The sequence below is a fragment of the Triturus cristatus genome, chromosome 1_1 (assembly GCF_964204655.1).
Source record: "Triturus cristatus chromosome 1_1, aTriCri1.1, whole genome shotgun sequence".
Lineage (NCBI taxonomy): Eukaryota > Metazoa > Chordata > Amphibia > Caudata > Salamandridae > Triturus > Triturus cristatus.
This window is the reverse complement of record NC_140579.1, coordinates 895,425,650-895,440,758: the sequence shown is the minus strand read 5'-3', so window position 1 is coordinate 895,440,758 and position 15,109 is coordinate 895,425,650. Positions and strand designations below refer to the sequence as shown.

The 15,109-nt window shown below is 51.1% G+C and overlaps 1 long non-coding RNA gene across 1 annotated transcript in view; it reads left to right on the top strand.

Moving 5' to 3' along the window:
• The first annotated feature begins 462 nt into the window (after nucleotides 1–462).
• The window catches only part of LOC146871252 (uncharacterized), a 195,089-nt gene continuing 180,442 nt past the window's right edge, over nucleotides 463–15,109 (top strand). The window contains exons 1-2 of the long non-coding RNA XR_014959530.1: nucleotides 463–532; nucleotides 673–801. This is a non-coding gene — a long non-coding RNA (uncharacterized LOC146871252). The remainder of the gene's footprint in view (nucleotides 533–672; nucleotides 802–15,109) is intronic.

Genomic DNA, 15,109 nt, shown 5'->3' with positions numbered 1-15,109 from the left:
TACTTTATACTTTCTTAAGTTATACCAAATACGCTGGTTACGCGTAGACTTAAGGATATTCATAGTCAATATGGCTTGTCATTTCAACCTCCTGCTAAAAAACTCTATATAAAGGCAGATGTCGGGGTTCTTATTACGGTTTCATGCCAAACATAACTTGGCTCGCTTTTAAAACAGGGGATTTTACTATCCACTCTGCCATTTTCGTTTCTTTCTCCCAACAATATAATACATTATAACGTTTTGTACACTTTACACTTTGGGACAAGTTATCAGGGACGATCAGCAAACCAATAAATTTACACGTCCTGGATATTGACGTAGAGAAACACCGGTTTCTCCGACTACACATAATCTTTCAGCCCATTCAAACATGGCGCTGTCTATCAACCGCCTACATGATCACGCACTTGACGTAATCACATGACCGTGCGGGCGTACTCATTAGGACGAACTACAGAATGATGCTGGCTCTCGCACACGAGGAGTCTGGCGTGGGGTCTGTTACACAGAACACTGGCATTACTTTCAGGTAAGAAGTGCTGTGCTAATTTGTATTATGCCGCGTTAGAGCGCGGAGCTTAGGTACTGCCTTAACATAGGAGTACGTCTAACAGATTACCCCGTTAGTAAGCAAGATCGTTTCTCTCCCGCTTTATATTTCCTACTTAGATTTGGAAGCCTAGCTATAGAAGAAGGGTGTTTATTTATCGCACAGCTGAGCTAAAAACCTTTTAATAAATTTGGAGGACACCCTACGCCACAGGATTAATGTGGCCTGGAATTATCGCCACATTAAGAGTATGTATATTGATTCTAATCTTGGGGGCACATACATTGAGTGCAGCATGTGACTTAAGAAAGGATCAGTAAAACTTATACTGATATATACATGTGCTTTTTTGTGTCTAATAGACTCCAAAACAGTATTACCGTTCAGGTTGGTTGTCTCGGTTTTTTGAATTTCACTGCATACTTTATGTTTAAGAGGTTGATCAACCTTATGATTGAAGTGGTGGTTTCTCTTTTGTTTGTCAATGGTCACAGGGTGACATTTTAAGACTCATTTCTTACTCTATTCCTTTTCCGTGGAACTGGGTGCAAAAGCATATAAAACTTCATTCTATCACATACACTTTCAGTTCTCACGCTTGCACTTGAATCCCTGTCTTAAAATGAAATAAAATTATGGGAAATTTTGTCGCTTTGGTTTAAAACCAGAATTGTATTGTCACTCTATCATATGCACGCACAGGCACCTTTTCTTGCTACTCTCCCCTGGTAGCACATTTGTTTTTTAAGAGACAAATGGATGCAATTAAAATGTAATACAAGCTATCATATTGTTTTGTTACCTAGCCGTGAACAAGTCACATGTACGAAAATACTGAGGCAACGAAACACGTTTTGGCTTAGAGCGTTTTACTCACTGGAAACCTGAAGTTTGATTAAAGAAAAAAAAAGAAAAAGAACTCAACTGATTGATCTACTGTTTTTGTGTGAATAACATTGAAAAAGAACAATATTTTGAATATTACGTGTGCTAGGGTTTCTACAATCATTGTAATTGCATGGTATTGGCAGCTTGTTGCCTCACTGTGTTTACAGGTGCAGAGTATCCACTCCACCAGTACAGTGCAAAATGTAACCAGGCCTTATGTGTTAAAGAAGATTCAGAAAACCCATGTAATTCCTTTAAAAGCCAAGAAAACTCGTTTTGTCAGTGTAGCATATCTTTGTTTGTGCAACGCTATGTGCAGTGTTGAAGGTGGAAAAGACATAGGAACAAACATATTCCTACAAACTATCAATGCATTGGACAAATATATGTTTATTCGGAGTGTGTAACATTTGCATAATTTGCAGTTGTGGAAGTGCATGGAATTATAACAAAACCACGTGAAAATATCTATCCTTTTGCATTATATTTTAGCATGTAATGCATCCTTCCATCAATTTTTAGACCAGGATAGCATTTAAACATGAGCTCAGCAAACAAAACCCACTTTACAACAAATTGCTGCATTTGCAGTAAATGCTTACCATGAACGGTGTATAATTATGCAAAGTGGCGTAATGGCATCATTTTGGGAATTTCAAGAAAGAAGTGTGGCCTGATATTTCCAAATTCTTGTGAATTAGGTCAGTGCAACTTAAATTTCACCCAAGTTTTAGCTATGATAATGCAGGACTTAACCCATCAGTGATCCCCCAGTGTAGTCTGGCTCTCAGCCTAGTAAGTTATCTTTGTGGCCTACTCCCAGTGCAGGATAAAGCAAAGCATAATTTCAAACTCATTTGCATCATGTGCTTATATAGAGATGATGTTTTAGTAACATCATATTCGTGTGTGCTATTTTTTTCACAGTGTACCTTTTTGGTCTACACTATGCAAGTCCAGGAATGAGATACAGACAGTGCTTTTGCAGAGATACCCTAGTATCATGGCCTGCAGACCTCATCACATCATTTAAATACGATGCACTTGTGTCATAATTGAGGTTTTTGCAGTTTCCCTGGACATTGACACCCAATGCTCAATGCACGTCATGGTGGTTGTTACATCCTATACTTCCTAGTCCTGGCTGCTCAGCCTGCATGAGTGTGATGTCATAGAATGTTGGGTGTGTGCATGCTTTGAATGAGTGATCAGTTAGTTTGAGTGGGGCTGAGCAGCAGGATGCTGCTCCCGGTGGGGTAACATCTTACTTGAACCAATAAATCTACTTAACTACATCTCTGGCTCCTGGTCTACCTATGATGACAGTACTTTTCTTCAGTTACAAAAGGGGTTGAAGGCCCTACTGCCCCAAACCATGGCGTTTTTAGTGTCCTGAGATTCTTGTGGATGAACTTGTGTCACTTATTTCACAATAAGCACTGTCCCACCAGAACGGAATGCAGCATTTCCTCTTCTATCTCTTACGGGCTTAAAAATGAGAAATGCTTTGGCTGCCCAGATCAGAAAAACGTAAAGAAAACCTTTCAGAATGTTGGGAATTTCCCCTGGTTTCCTGTGTTCCCTTTAATATGACAAAAAATAAAGCTGTGACACGAAGTACAAACAGGTTACTGTTACTAAACAAGGACATAAGCAGGTCCTGCAAGTAGGCTTTTACAAAATAAAGACATTCAAAGACACACTGCCATCAGTAGCTGTTGGAGCAGAAGCGCTGCATTAACAAAACAAAGGTTTCTATGGAAGCACCCTAAGTGACCGGCATTCAGGTGTGAATGTATGCAGATTGCATCCTTTGACTTCTGGGCCTGGAGACAGAGGTCACAGTCAAAGCGCTGAACCTCGTGCTGTGGAATGAAAGGAGTACCTCTCCCCATCCCCCATCCCATTCACAGCCCGTTTTGGTTTTGCACTTGAAAGTGCAACGGAAAGGAGCATTCAGCAAAAAAAAAAGAGATGGGGTCCTACATATGTTTAACATTATGTCTGCACTGTATTTATTTCAGCGTCCACGGAATGTGCATGTATGTGACAATTGTACACACCCAATGAGCGGCCAAAACCTACAATTTCAAATCGCAAAGTGTTCATTTCATTGCAACCTGTAAGTGAATACATGAAATATGTAACAAATTCCACAACTGTGAATTCTTTTGCCAATCTAAGTTGAATATTTTTAAACAAATATGATTAGAGAAACAAACCAAACGATTTGGTACAATTAACCAAATCATTTCTTTAAAGTATGATTCCATGGAGAGAAACGGCACCAGCATATTACATGGTGCTACATATTTGTGGTGCATTTCAGCTGCTTATCAGTGCAGGAAAAAGGTTTCTAGACCGGAACAACTGTTTCTGACCTCCCTAGCAGAAAATGTAGTATCTATAGGCAGATTCACACTTGCTGTATATGCTGACTTGAACTTTACATTGAATACATATTGGGAACGCAGTGTTTATAGCAAAATAATTGAACCTTGAGTGTAATAAAGCCAGAAATGTAGTTTAAAGTTGGCAGTAGAAGGCTCTTTGGAATTCTTAAAGAAACACACGGGGCTTACTATCAATAGTGCAGCAGGTGAACTGACCTAATGGACCAGGGACTCCCTACACTCTAATTGTTACTATTTATTTACCACCATAGCAACGATTGGTAGACCTATTTTCTCTGCTTGCATTAGGGCTCAGCACAACCTTGCTACTTCAATTAAACACTATCACTGGTGGGGCCCACAGCTCTCAAAACAGCACGGAAATTAGGATTGCTTTGGGCGAAAGTTAAATTACAGTGGCATAATTCCTGTAATTTCTGGATTTTCACATTATGCTTGTTGTGCAAATTTGCCAAAATGGCACCATTATTTCACTTTGCATATTTACACATCATATGTCTATGTGTGAGGACACATTTCAAACTAAAATATAGCATGATAGACAGATTTGCATTTTACGTAATTAATTTTTTCTGCACAATTTTGGGGGACAGCATCATAATGAGGCCAATTTATCATACCTGAAGAATTCCAAATCTGAGGTACTGGATTTACTAGTGGGGAAGGCCATAAATAGCGCCACACCTTCTAGGACACTCATCATCCTTGAATGCAACTAAAGCATCTTATAGTAGCATGTTGTCATTTACAGTTGTTGGACAGGCCTCACAGACGGTTTGCTCCCTCCCCGCACGACAAGGCCCGAACTCCGGCCCACCTGGCATACCCCCGCGACAAGCACCCGTACTCCGTCTTCCGACGGACCCTCTGCCCTCGGACCCCTACTCATCACGGGGTCCAGCCCCACCGGCTTCCCCGGCCGGGTCAAGCCGCCCTTTTGGGCCCTGCACCACGCGGCCGCATGGCCTCACCTCGACCCTAACCCCGGGCCTGGCCGGCCCCGACATCCCGGCACCACCATCCACCCAGGAGGTGAGCGGACCACTTGGCAGGTCAATGGGAGAAAGAAGTACCAAGGGCTCTCCCCCGCCAGGTGCCGATCGCCCCCAGCTCCCCCAGGCACTGGCTCCACCCCCTGCTGGGTGTCTGGACACCTTCATCCCGGACCCTCCGACCTCCAAGTGCGAGGGTCCGGACATCAAAGGGCACCAGCCCTATAACTGAGGCAGCTCCGGAGCAGGAAGGCAGTTGTATCCTGGAGTCGAGAGACACCGAGTGAACTCAACCTTGACGGTCTACTGGCGCTGCCGTAGCCGCTCTTGTGAACCCTCGTCCTGCCTGCTGGCGCTGCCGCGGCCTTCTGCAACATTCATCTTCCTGGGACCTGCTGGCGCTGCCGCGGCCCGTTGTAACGACCATCCTCACCGGGACCTGCTGGCGCTGCCGCGGCCTTCTGCAACATTCATCTTCCTGGGACCTGCTGGCGCTGCCGCGGCCCGTTGTAACGACCATCCTCACCGGGACCTGCTGGCGCTGCCGCGGCCTTCTGCAACCTTCATCTTCCTGGGACCTGCTGGCGCTGCCGCGGCCCGTTGTAACGACCATCCGCACCGGGACCTGCTGGCGCTGCCACGGACCGTACCACCTAACCACCAAGCTCGAGGATTGTGAGCTCATCATCCTCTCATCCGAACTACCTGATTGGTAAATAGACTGTCCCGCTACCCCCTTCCCTACCTTGCGAGAACTCTAATCGAGGGGACCCCTGAGTCCAGACCTCCTTGTACCATTCAACCGTACCTTAAATAAGTGCTTATAAAGAACACTGAACCTTATCCGTGTGTGATATCTGTCTGTGGGGGGGGAAGTTACTTGTCTGTACGATCACTGGAGACGGCTCTCCCCGGAGACCTCTCCCCCTGACCCCGGCCGGCCCTCCCGGTCCGTCTACCTTTTCTAACATTGGTGGCCAGCGGCGCGATCCGAATCAACGCGTAATCGTACAGAGAGTAGCTCACCCCACGACATAAGCACGATGTCGACCAAAGATAGCAGCTCCACCGAGAAATTCCAAATGGAGAAATTAGAAGAATACAACCACCGCGAACTGAGACAATTTTGCATAGAACTTGGCATTGCTACCACCGGCCTGAGTACCAAGGATGATCTAAAGCGCGCTCTTGAGTCATGGACAGAAACTGGGGTCACAGGACCCTCCGACCAAAACAGCGTCACACCAGAGGAGAACGCCACGGCTCCCGAGGAGCGGGGAACGGGCCTCCCACAGGAGGAGATCCGAGAAAGAGACAGAGTCAGATTACACGAGTTGGAGATGGCACGACTCAAGATGGATGGGGAACTCAAGTTAGCTGAACAGAAACTCAACCTCGAGCATATGCGGCTTCGAGAGGAACGAGAAGAAAAGCAGAGACAGAGAGAGCTGGAAGAGAAAAAAATAACGCTCGAGCACGAGCGCCGACTAGCGGAAATAGAACTGCGCAAACAGAATAAGGAACTGGGAGTGCCTGAGCGACCACACACCCCGGGGCCAAGTGAGAAAAAAGTTCACATCCCCAAGGATGTTGTCCGCGAATATGTCCGAGAAGACGACATACAACAGTGGTTTAAAGCCTATGAGATCGCCATGACCTCCCACCGGATCGACCGGAGTGATTGGGGAGCCGGACTTTGGGGGAGATTTATCAACGAGGGTCGCGATGCCCTGCTGCAGCTCCCCGATCACCAAATGTCGTCCTACGACCACATGAAGGCTGCCCTCCTCACCCGCTACGGCCTCACGCCCGAGATGTACCGCCAGAGGTTCAGAGATTGCACCCGGATCCCAGGTACAACTTGGGTGGAATACGTGAACTATTTCAGCCGGGCCTTCGAGGGTTGGATCAAGGGAAGTCAGGTCACCACCTACGAACAACTCTTCAACCTTATGGTATGGGAGCACCTGTCAAACAACTGTTTCGTCGAGCTCAGGCAGCACCTACTCGACAGTAAGCTGACTGACCCCCGGCAGCTCGCCGCCGAAGCTGACCGGTGGGAAAGCACCCGAGTGGGCCGGAGAGGGCCACACGACCAGAACAGAAGCAACCAAGGCCAGCACCGTCCTCGGGGAGGAGGAGGGGGCCCGGGGCGAGGGAGAGACGCCTTACCAGCAACACCCGTGGCCAGCACCCCGCCTCCGGCCGGCCGGGGCAACCCCCCGTTGCGGCCTGGGTACCGAGCCAACGTCACGTGCCACCGGTGCCAGCGACTAGGCCACTACGCCAACGACCCGAACTGCCCGCTAAACCAAACACCCAAGCCCCGCCAGGTAGCAGCCGCTGCCCTAGGGGAAGAGCAATCATCGGAGGGACACGAAGAGTACGAGCCGGCCCAGCAAGGGTGGGAACCGGCCGCCATGGTCCTGGCATGCTTAGGGGGAAGAGACATGGTTCCGCGGGCTCCCCTACCCGCCAACACCAGAAAATACGGTCAGTGGGTGACCATTAATGGACAGAGAGCCGAGGCCTTGCGTGACACCGGCGCCAGCGTGACGGCCGTCCGCTGTCATCTGGTGAAGCCCGAGCAGATCCTGCCGAACATTCTCTGCCCCGTCCGCTCGGCAGATAACTCTGAGAGTATGTGTAAGATGGCCTGCGTCCCGTTTGAATGGGGAGGGGTCTCCGGCCTACTGAAGGTGACGGTCCGGGACGATGCCCCCGTGGACTGCCTCCTGGGGAATGACCTCGAGAGTTCCCCGTGGGCCACCGTCGAGAAAAGAGAGCACCTGGGGATGCTGGGCCTCCCGGACTGGGCCTGCATAACCACCCGATCCATGGCCGCCCGTGCCGCCCCCCGATCCGAAGAAACCGAATGGCCAGCACCTCCGCCCCCGGTTGCCCCCGTAGAGGACAACGGCGAGTCCGACCTCCCGGACCCGACTACCGAAGAAGACGCGCAACACCAGGACCTTCCGGATCTGGCTCAGTGGCGTCAAGAAGGGGGGCCCACCCAAGAACAGTTCCGCCAGGAACAAAAGACCTGTCCCTCCCTCGAGGGACTCCGCCAACAAGCCAGTACCCAAAACGCCGGGGACACCACCGGAACCCACTGGGTCTACTGGGATAACGACCTGCTCTACAGCGAGCAAAGAATCGCCGAGCTGGGGGCCGGTCGAGTTCTGGTGGTACCGCTCCGCTTCCGAGACTTTCTGCTCAACTTAGCCCACGATGTCCCCCTGGCTGGACACCTGGGCCAGGACAAAACGTACAGTCGCCTGGTGACCCACTTTTTCTGGCCGAAAATGAGGAATGACGTCCTGAACCACTGCCGATCTTGCCCCACATGCCAAGCCAGCGGGAAGAGTGGTCGGAAGCTGAAGGCCCCTCTGCAACCCTTCCCTGTGGTCACCACCCCGTTCGAGAGGGTGGGGATAGACATTGTGGGGCCTTTGGACCCCCGCACGGCACAAGGACACAGGTTCATCTTGGTACTAGTGGACCATGCCACCCGCTACCCCGAGGCGGTACCCCTACGGACAGTGACAGCTCCGGTGGTTGGCCGGGCCCTGATGGGGATCTTCTCCCGGGTAGGCTTCCCCCGAGAAGTCGTCAGCGACCGAGGTACGAATTTCATATCTAAATACATGAAGTCCCTCTGGCAACAATGCGGGGTCACCTACAGATTCACGACCCCCTATCACCCCCAAGGGAACGGACTAGTGGAGCGTTTTAACCGCACCCTCAAGGGGATGATTGGGGGATTGGAAGAGCCTCTCCGTCGCCAGTGGGATGTACTGCTCCCGTGCCTCCTCTTCGCCTACCGGGAAGTTCCCCAGAAGTCCCTCGGTTTTAGCCCCTTCGAACTCCTGTACGGACACCCTGTGCGAGGGCCCCTCAGCCTAGTCAAGGAAGGTTGGGAGATGGCCCCCTTAACGACCCCTCCAGACGTCTTCAAATACATCCTGGCCTTACGAAACCAGACCCGGCGCTTCAGGGAGATGGCCAAGGCGAACCTCGAGGCCAGCCAGGAGGACATGAAGAGGTGGTATGATCACAATGCCTCCTCCGTTGAATTCGAGCCTGGGCAGCAAGTATGGGTGATGTCCCCCACCGAACCATGTGCCCTGCAAGATAAGTGGACGGGGCCCTTCAAAGTGGTCGAGCGTAAAAGCCCCGTCACTTACCTCATCGACATGAGGTCCCCCCGGAACCCCCTTCGGGTCCTCCACACCAACCGGCTCAAACCACACTTTGTGCGCTCCGAACTAAGCCTCTTGATGGCTACAGACAGTGGTACAGAAGAAGACTCCGAGCCCCTCCCGGATCTCCTGAAGACTCAGGAGAAGGACGGCTCCGTGGACGGGGTCCGGCTCTCTGACGCCCTCACCTCGGAGCAACGCCAGGACTGCCGGGACCTCCTGCTGCAGTTCGCTGCCCTGTTCTCCCTCACCCCCGGGGTCACCCCTTGGTGTTTGCACGACGTAGACACCGGGGACAGTCCCCCTGTCCGGCACCGGGCCTACCGCGTACCAGATCGGGTACGGGCCTGCATACAGGCGGAAGTGGCCAAGATGCTCACGATCGGGGTCATCGAGCCCTCGGACAGTCCCTGGGCCAGTCCGGTTGTATTAGTTCCCAAGGCCGCTGCCCCCGGCACCGCACCTGAACTAAGATTCTGCGTCGACTACCGGGGCGTGAACGCTGTCACCCGGACCGACGCTCATCCCATCCCCCGAGCAGACGAGCTGATCGACCGGCTGGGGGCCGCCCGCTACCTTAGTATCTTCGACCTAACGGCGGGCTACTGGCAGATCGGCCTCACACCCAGGGCTCAGGAACGGTCAGCCTTCTCCACCCCCGATGGCCACTATCAATTTAAGGTCATGCCCTTTGGCATGAAGAATGCCCCCGCCACGTTCCAACGCCTTGTGAACCAGGTCTTGGCGGGGCTCGAAGAATTCAGCGCTGCCTACCTGGACGATATCGCTGTATACAGCCGCCACTGGTCCGACCACCTCCGTCACCTCCAAGAGGTCCTACAAGCCCTCCAGCGGGCCGGCCTCACCATTAAGGCCGGCAAGTGCCAAATTGGCCAAGGGTCTGTGACCTACCTTGGGCACCAAGTGGGAAGCGGGCTAGTGGCCCCACTACAACTTAAGATTGCGGCCATCCAGTCCTGGCAGCCCCCCGTCACCCAGACCGAGGTCCGAGCCTTCTTGGGGCTCACCGGCTACTACCGGCGGTTCGTGAAGGACTACGGCAGCATCGTGGGGCCCCTCACGGGTCTCACATCCAAGAACCAACCGAAGCGGGTCAACTGGACTCCTGATTGTCAAGCGTCCTTCGAGGAGCTGAAGGCCGCCCTGTGCACCGCCCCGGTGCTCCAGGCCCCCGATTACAGTCGGGAATTTGTGGTGCAGACCGACGCCTCCGACCACGGCATCGGAGCCGTCCTCTCTCAGTTGAACCCCGAAGGTCATGACCAGCCAGTGGCCTTCATCAGTCAACGTCTCCTGGCCCGAGAACAGCGTTGGAGCACCATCGAGAGGGAGGCATTTGCAGTAGTGTGGGCCCTCAAAAAGCTCCGACCCTATCTCTTCGGTACCCACTTCCGGGTACAAACCGACCATCGACCCCTGCAATGGCTGATGCAGATGCGGGGGGAGAACCCAAAACTCTTGCGCTGGTCCATTTCCCTGCAGGGAATGGACTTCACCGTGGAGCACCGACCAGGCCAAGACCACGCCAACGCGGATGGCCTGTCCCGCTTTTTCCGCCTCGACGAAGAGAGTCCCCAAGGAGATGGGTGACTCTCCCCGCCTTCAGCTGGGGGGGACGCATGTTGGACAGGCCTCACAGACGGTTTGCTCCCTCCCCGCACGACAAGGCCCGAACTCCGGCCCACCTGGCATACCCCCGCGACAAGCACCCGTACTCCGTCTTCCGACGGACCCTCTGCCCTCGGACCCCTACTCATCACGGGGTCCAGCCCCACCGGCTTCCCCGGCCGGGTCAAGCCGCCCTCTTGGGCCCTGCACCACGCGGCCGCATGGCCTCACCTCGACCCTAACCCCGGGCCTGGCCGGCCCCGACATCCCGGCACCACCATCCACCCAGGAGGTGAGCGGACCACTTGGCAGGTCAATGGGAGAAAGAAGTACCAAGGGCTCTCCCCCGCCAGGTGCCGATCGCCCCCAGCTCCCCCAGGCACTGGCTCCACCCCCTGCTGGGTGTCTGGACACCTTCATCCCGGACCCTCCGACCTCCAAGTGCGAGGGTCCGGACATCAAAGGGCACCAGCCCTATAACTGAGGCAGCTCCGGAGCAGGAAGGCAGTTGTATCCTGGAGTCGAGAGACACCGAGTGAACTCAACCTTGACGGTCTACTGGCGCTGCCGTAGCCGCTCTTGTGAACCCTCGTCCTGCCTGCTGGCGCTGCCGCGGCCTTCTGCAACATTCATCTTCCTGGGACCTGCTGGCGCTGCCGCGGCCCGTTGTAACGACCATCCTCACCGGGACCTGCTGGCGCTGCCGCGGCCTTCTGCAACATTCATCTTCCTGGGACCTGCTGGCGCTGCCGCGGCCCGTTGTAACGACCATCCTCACCGGGACCTGCTGGCGCTGCCGCGGCCTTCTGCAACCTTCATCTTCCTGGGACCTGCTGGCGCTGCCGCGGCCCGTTGTAACGACCATCCGCACCGGGACCTGCTGGCGCTGCCGCGGACCGTACCACCTAACCACCAAGCTCGAGGATTGTGAGCTCATCATCCTCTCATCCGAACTACCTGATTGGTAAATAGACTGTCCCGCTACCCCCTTCCCTACCTTGCGAGACTCTAATCGAGGGGACCCCTGAGTCCAGACCTCCTTGTACCATTCAACCGTACCTTAAATAAGTGCTTATAAAGAACACTGAACCTTATCCGTGTGTGATATCTGTCTGTGGGGGGGGAAGTTACTTGTCTGTACGATCACTGGAGACGGCTCTCCCCGGAGACCTCTCCCCCTGACCCCGGCCGGCCCTCCCGGTCCGTCTACCTTTTCTAACAACAGTCAACACATTTTCCGTTGAAATGTCCACTAAATTTGCACACACATACAGTTTTACTGATAGAACCATATACACACAAATTATACTGTGTGGGAATCGGGTTTCTCTGAATCATCTGAGCATGGCCAAGTAAGTGTCTTGATTTGTTTTAATCCAATTCCACACACTTCATAATACAGTGCTTAATTACTGCTTTCCTAACTGCTGGATGTGTACAGTTCATTTACAGGTATTTACATTTTGTTGTGTATTGCAAAAAACAACATTCTACATTGTCACATAATTCACTTTAAAAACTCCTTTCACTTTGCAGTCAGAGCAAACACAAGGAGATGATGGACGGAGCGTTGAAACTTTTCAGACACTCACACCCAGTCACAGATCTGGGTTGAATCCATCATCGTTCTTTAACTCACTTTGCCACCCCAGTTCAGACATAGCTATATGCAAATTGGTCTTGACCCTGTGCATCATGGGAACAGTCCAGAGCGAACTGCCAAGCCATGTTTTCCCTGGACCGGAAACAAGCATCCCGGGACCGGTTTTGGGCTAACAGCCCTCATCAGCCAGGCTAGCTTGAATCCAGTGGCAAAATTAGCGGTCAGAGAAAGAAAAGTAAACACCAATCCTCATGTTAGAAGAATAAAGCAGCCTTAAATTTTTGTCTTTGAGTCACCTGCAAGGGTGATAAGGTAAACACAGAATTTAAAGGCAACTGTTTTTACTACTCTGACTTTCTTAAACCACCAAACATTAGCTCGCTAGACATGACCCATCAAGTGGATCATGACCCTCAGTTTGGAAAACACTGGTGTACATACAATCGCTAGACTTGCGGCAGGACCCTAAGAGAAATTGAGAGCTACATAGCTACTCCTACCCAGACGAATGCTGGCAAGGACCAGATGAGAAGTGCAGATGGCTCAAACATCTTTTACCTACAAATACTAGGTTTCATGTATAAGGGCAGGAGCTGAATTAAAAATGAGGACCATGTGACAGTGTTGTGGGGACTGCAGACTACTACAGAGGCCATACTGCACTGTTTCCTGAGAGAGGAGCGGCCTTGCATCACAGTGCTTTAAAGCGTACTTGTGTTTCCTGATGTGTGGGACACTATGTCATTGTTGTGGGGACTGAGGAGGACTTCAGAGGCTATACCGCTCTGTTTCTTGGAGGAGGACGAGGGGCCTTGTATCACTGCACTTTAAAGCGTGCATTTGTTTCCCCCTGCATAGGACACTGTGACAGGGCTTTGGAGTCTGAGGAGGACCAAAGGGGCCATATTGCACTGTTTACTTGAGAAGGCTGGGACTTGCACCACATCACTTTAAAGCACACCCCTGTTTTCCATTGCTGAGATGCTGTGACAGTGTTGCAGAGGCAGAGGAGGACTACGGGGGCCATACTGCACTGCTTCCTGGAGGAGGACGAGGGGCCTTGCAGCACAGTGTTTTGAAACATTCTTCTGTTTCTCATTGTGCACAATGCTGTGACAGTGTTGTGGATGCCACAGGCAACTATAGGGACCATACTGCACTGCTTCATGGTTAGGTCGGGCCTAGCACTATGGTGCTTTAAAGAGCACTTCTGTTTCCTTTTGCTCGGGACACAGTGACACTGTTTTAAGGGCTGAGGAGAACTACAGGGGCCATACTGCACTGCTTCATGGAGGACATGGGGCCTTGCACAACAGAGCTTTAAAGTGCACTTCTGTGGAGCAGGTCCGTCTTTGCCCGTCCACGTCCGTAAGGGGCTAGGTTGGGCCACGGAACTATGAGCTCCACCACAACAACTAAGTGTGCCACAATTGACTGTTTTTTAGAGTATGCAGTGGGTGCCCTATTAAAAGAAATCGAGCTTCCTGCATGTCACCTTTTTATTGATGTTTATTCTAAACAAGGGAACCCGTAAGGTAGGAAGGACCTTGGGTATTTACTATTTTTGAAAAACAATTGGTTCTTCAAACATATATAAGTAGGTGAACAATTAATATAGACCAGAATCAGTGCTATACTAAGTACAGATGTCCAACCGGACATTTAGATTTAATACTTTGAACGTGATTATTCGAAATCAAACAGAGCGTAATGGAGTGGGACACAGTCCTGTATCCTTCGACAAACTAAACATAAAGACAATCACATATATGTAGACATTTTTTCAGGCAAAACAAACGAGCATATCACCAATCCAAATAATAGGGGCAAGCTTTTAAGAAGTAAACAGTAATGCACTAGCTTTAACACATGAGTTTAACGTGCATGCTGTTTAAAGAGTCGACAACGTTTCGATCTATAACAAGATACATAGATCATCATCAGGACGAGAGTTATAACAAGCCTGAAAACACACTGCCTGTGAAGGCAATTGATTAAAAAGGGGAGGGAGGCAGGAAACAAGACATTAGCATCTTTACAAGAAGTGAAAGAATATTGACACATAGTCTCCTAAGTTATAAATATACTGTAAAAATGTGTGGTTATAAAAACGATCGCATTAAGGATTCAATAAAAAACAGAAAGCATGTCTATTAAGGTTAAGCCTATCCTGGTGAGTGAGAGAAGTGATAAAAAGGGGAAATTACAAATGGTAGAAGGTTGGTGATGAGGAACTTCATCCCCCAACCAGTCATGTGCCAGGAGGTGCGTTTGCAGAGTGGTGGAGAAAGAGGGTGTGGCCACTAAAAACCTCTGAGCAAACCCACTGTGTGTGACTAGCTGGAGGCAACAGGAGGGGTAATTGGCCCCCAAGGACTCTCAATAGCAAGGGGTCTTCATCCACCTACTAGCAGTGCGCCATGAGGCACGTTTGCAGAGTTGTGGAGAAAGGGGGCGTGGCCTCCTACGATGTCTCAGCAATCTCGCTGTGTGGGACTTACTGAATGTAACGGGTGTGGGGGTAGTATATATATGTATTATTTTCACATCCCCTCTCCACTCCAGGGTCCAGCTGCTGATGGACCTGGCCTTGACCTATGGGCTCTGCAGCCCTAAGTCACACCTCATTAATTTCTGCTGTACTGCTTGAATGAGGCGAAGCACTGCAGGGCAGCAGGAGAGTTCAAAGAAGTGAACTTCTTTCCCCTTTTCTAAGAGGGCCGGTTGAAATGTGAGCCTGCACAACGCTATGATTAATGTGCAGATTCACTTGACCCTTCCGTAAAAACCGGGACATTTCTTTGTTTTAGCCGAAATTGTCTGGGACG